Source organism: Penaeus chinensis, chromosome 26, assembly GCF_019202785.1.
Source record: "Penaeus chinensis breed Huanghai No. 1 chromosome 26, ASM1920278v2, whole genome shotgun sequence".
NCBI lineage: Eukaryota > Metazoa > Arthropoda > Malacostraca > Decapoda > Penaeidae > Penaeus > Penaeus chinensis.
This window is the reverse complement of record NC_061844.1, coordinates 16,270,425-16,275,424: the sequence shown is the minus strand read 5'-3', so window position 1 is coordinate 16,275,424 and position 5,000 is coordinate 16,270,425. Positions and strand designations below refer to the sequence as shown.

General features: G+C 47.1%; 1 protein-coding gene across 12 annotated transcripts in view; it reads right to left on the bottom strand.

Moving 5' to 3' along the window:
- The window catches only part of LOC125039206 (sex-lethal homolog), a 103,058-nt gene that overhangs the window by 97,709 nt on the left and 349 nt on the right, over nucleotides 1-5,000 (bottom strand). The gene's annotated exons all lie outside the window — the stretch shown is intronic.

The window sequence follows — 5,000 nt, the reverse complement described above, 5'->3', positions numbered from 1 at the left end:
GGGTGGGGGTGATGGTGGGGAAGGGGTGGGGGTGAGGGAGGTGGGTAGGGGGTGATGGTGGGGAAAGGGTGGGGGTGAGGGAGTGGGGTAGGGGGTGATGGTGGGGAAAGGGTGGGGGTGAGAGAGTGGGGTAGGGGGTGATGGTGGGGAAGGGGTGGGGGTGAGGGAGGTGGGTAGGGGGTGATGGTGGGGAAGGGGTCGGGGTGAGGGAGGTGGGTAGGGGGTGATGGTGGGGAACGGGTGGGGGTGAGGGAGGTGGGTACGGGGTGATGGTGGGGAAAGGGTGGGGGTTATGGTGGGGAAGGGGTGGGGGTGAGGGAGTGGGGTAGGGGGTGATGGTGGGGAAGGGGTGGGGGTGATGGTGGGGAAGGGGTGGGGGTGATGGTGGGGAAGGGGTGGGGGTTATGGTGGGGAAGGGGGTGGGGGTGAGGGAGGTGGGTAGGGGTTGATGGTGGGGAAGGGGTGGGGGTTATGGTGGGGAAGGGGGTGAGGGAGGGGGTAGGGGTGATGGTGGGGAAGGGGGTGAGGGAGGGGGTAGGGGTGATGGTGGGGAAGGGTAGGGAGTGAGGGTGGAGGTGTTGGAGACAGGGGTGGATGGTGGTGGTGGGGGTGATGATGATATAATAATAACAATAATGATAATGGCAACAAATGATAATAGATAACAACAATAATAACGATGATAATAATAATAATAATAATAATAATAATAACAATAACAATAATGATAATAATAATGATAATGATAGAAATGATAAAAATAACAAAAATAATAATAATAACAGTAATGAGAATAACAAAAAAAAAAAAAAACGATATCACTACTACTACTACTGGTAACAGTAATAACAGAATAACAAAGGTAACATGATAATAGTGAAAATAACAACAATAATATGATTGAATAATCACAATAAAATAGCGAAAACACATTATCAGTCAATAAATAAATGCGCTCGTAACCAGGGCAAACAAACAAACAAATAAAACAAAAACGAAATTGATTCTGATATCGACGTCAAGTTATTTTTTATTTGCACTCGAATGTTATTGATTCCTGAGGACAAATAAATCGTGAATTTTTCGACAGCACGAAAATAAAAGAGTTTGGAAACATGTGGGTTTAATTTCTCTTTCTCGTTATTGTGTTCGTATGTGGTTTGTTTATACGGTTGCTATAACTAACGTTTATCATCTGCATAAACACAGTCACGCGCTCACAGATGCATGCATATTCGTGTACATCATGCACACACACATACACACACACACACACAAACAAGCACGCACGCACATGCACACGCACATACGAGCACGCACACATACAAACAAGCACGCACGCACATGCACACACACACACACACACACACACACACACACACACACACAAGCACGCACGCACGCACGCACACACACACACACACACACACACACACAAGCACGCACGCACGCACGCACACACACACACACACACACACATGCGTAAACCCGATGACCCGCCCTGGGGTGGACGCATATGTATATTCTCTTTTCTATATCATTTTGTTCTCTCTCTTCTTCTTCCTCTGTGTTGCTCTCTCTTTGCCCCCCCCCCCCCCTCCCTTTTGTTGTCTGTTTGTCTGTCTGTCTGTCTCTCTTTCTCTCCCTCCCGTTCCCCGTCTCTCTGTCTGTCTGTCTCCGTCTGTCTCTGTCTCTGTCTGTCTGTCTGTCTGTCTGTCTATCTGCATCTCTCTTATCCACATAACTCCCCACATCCCGACAAAAAATGAAGATAAAAAAAAATGCTCTCAGCGATTTTCTTATCCCTCGCATGCGTGGACTAGGCAATACTTATAATTTTCTTCTCAAAATGCGTGAAAGTTTGACCCTGAGGTACATGGCTATTCTCCCTATCCCTCTCCTCCCTTTACCACGCGCACTCTGTCTCTTCATTCTGTTTATATTCTCGAATGTTATAATTTTGTTTCGATAACGTGCTGTCCACTATTTTATTCTGTGTCTTTCTCTTATCTTTTTCTTATTATCATGGTCTCTCTCTCTCTCTCTCTCTCCTTATTTTCATCTTTCTTTCGCCTCTCTTTTCCTTTCTCATTCTTTCGCTCGTCTCCTTTTCGCTTGGCTTACTTTTTCCACTTTTTTTTTTCTCCCTTTTTTACCTCTCCTTTCCTTTCTTTTTTCGTCCGTCTCTTTTTTCTCTTTCACTCTTTCGTTTTCTCTTTCTCCCTTTTCTATTATTCCATCGCTCCCCCTCTCTGTCCTCCATTCTTGTACTTTCTTTTCTTCTTTTCTTTATCTCTTTTACATCTCCCCCTTTTTTCTATGTCTCGTTATCTTCACTCGCTTCTCATGACTACCATCGTTATTTCGCACGTTCATTTATCTTTTTTATCTATTCTTGCGTTTCCTTCTCATTAAAACGAGGCCAGTTTTTGACTTTGGTATATTTATTGCTTTTATTCTCTTCTGAATTAATAACAATGATGTTTGGATGCTACTAATACTGCTAGTAATAAAAACTGTTATAACATGAAGCAAAACACAAATAATAATAATAATAATAATAATAATAATAATAATAATAATAATAATAATAATGATAATAATAACAACAACAACAACAATAATAACAAAGGGAGCAAAAAGTTATAATAATAACAGTAGTAACAATAACACGAATGTAAAACTAACGGCAACAATATAATACAAATATCATCAAATTATTATTATCAAAAATACATGTAATAATGATAATAATAAAAGAAAAACAGAATACGAAAAAACAAAAAACAAATGAAAAACGAATAAAAAATCACACCGGACTGTCGTATCATATTTGAACATTTTTTTCATGACCATTTTATCTAGAGATCATGTGATACGCCAGCGGTTACGTAAAGGTCGGGCTGTACTTGACGGGGAAGTACCATGGTAACATGTATGGTGGTGAGGCGAATAGATTTTAAACTCTGTGTTTACGTTGTGTATGAGAGGGAGGCTGGGGGAGGGAGAGGGGAAGGGAAAGGAGAGGAAGAGAGAGAGGGAGAGAGAGAGAGAGAGAGAGAGAGAAAGAGGGGGAGGGAGGCGGAGACGGAGAAGGAGAGGAGGAGAGGAGAGGAGAGGAGAGGAGAGGAGAGGAGAGGAGAGGAGAGGAGAGGAGAGGGAGAGGGAGAGGGAGAGGGAGAGGGGAGAGAGAGAGAGAGAGAGAGAGAGAGAGAGAGAGAGAGAGAGAGGGAGAGAGAGAGAGAGAGGAGAGAGAGAGAGAGAGAGAGAGAGAGAGAGAGAGAGAGAGAGGAGAGAGAGAGAGAGAGAGAGAGAGAGAGAGAGAGAGAGAGAGGGGGGGGAGAGGGAGAGGGAGAAGGAGAGAGAGAAGAGAGAGAGAGAGAGAGAGAGAGAGAGAGAGAGAGAGAGAGAGAGAGAGAGAGAGAGAGAGAGAGAGAGAGAGAGAGAGAGAGCGAGAGAGAGCGAGAGAGAGCGGGAAAGGGTGAGTCAGAGAGACCGCGAAAGAGAGCAGAGAGAGCGAGAGCGGAGACCCATGAGCAGAACAGCCCAAACCTCAAACCCTTGAAACCCGGTATCCGCGGCCCGTACCAGCGCCACTTTCATCTTTCAAAACCGTGCATGTAATCAAGCCTACAAAACCACCATTCCTATCCCCCAGCATCGTCAAAATAACCGTAAAAGTCGGCCAAATACCCACCCACACCAACATAGTATTTCCTCCCCAGAATGCATATGCCCACCGTGTGCCTTCCTCTCCCACCCTGTGTACATGGCGACGCGACTCTGTACGTGGCTCATGTGAAGCCCGTGTACAGCACTTCCTGAGGCTGGCTAGCAACGCGACTGCCCCGCCGCCGCTCGTCCGATTCCCTCCACCGTAACGTCGGCTTCGCTTGCCGATCTTCATCCTTACCCATTTTCCCTCCCCAGTAGCTACACCTCATCTCTTTGTCTAGGGTCAAGATCCAGAGTCTTCATTACCTGTAGATATGTTAAATGAAAATAATAAACATTCTTCAATCGGACTCTTCCCGTTACCTCGGCGATAAGTGGATCAAATATCACAGAACTAAGATGGCAAGAATTGAATCCTAGTTTTAGAGGTAACGGACTTCGCCAACCCCCACCCCCCCCTCCCCGTCCGGTGAACAGGAGACACCCAGCTGCGCACGATGGCCCCTTTCTCCCCTATGTCAGGCGGTGGTTGCGGTGTGCACACGGAGGAGGCGGCGAGGGAGGGGGAGGGAGAGAGGGAGGAGGAAGGAGGGAGAGGGGCCGGAGGGGGAGGAAGGAGGAAGAAGGGCGGAGGGGGCCGGAGGGGGAGGAAGTAGGAAGGAGGGAGAGGGGATTGGGAGAGAGGGAGGGGATGGGGGAAGGGGAGAGGGAGTGTGATGGGTAGGTGGGAGAAGGAGGGGTAAGGGAGTGTGGGAGGAAAAGGACGGAAAGGTGGGAGAGAGAGGAAGGGAAAGAGGGGGGGGGGGGTGCATGGTGTAGGAGGAAGGAGGGAAAGCGAGGGGGAGAAGGAAGGAAACAGGGGGAAGGAGGGGTATGAGGAAGAGAAGGATGGGGATGGGGAGTGAAGAGGGGAAGGAGAAAAGGGAGAATGAAGAAGAGGGGGGAAGAGAAATAGTAAAAAGAGAGCGAAAGAGAAAGGAAAAGGAAGAAACAGAGAGAGAGAGAGAGAGAGAGAGAGAGAGAGAGAGAGAGAGAGAGAGAGAGAGAGAGAGAGAGAGAGAGAGAGAGAGATAGCAAGACAGAAAGAGAAATAACGAGAAATAACGAGAAAGACAGACAAAAAGAAAAAGAGAAACAGAACGAAAGAGAACGAGCGAAAAAAAGGAAGAATGAGAGATTAAGAGAGAGAAAGAGAGGGAGCGAGAGAGAAAGGATGAAAGGGGCGGGATAGGAAGAGGGTGGGAGGATCGGGGGGCGGGTTGGGGGTGGGGAAGGTGTGGGGAGGGGAGGGGTGAAGGTAGGAGTTCTCAAAAACTTCTGGATCT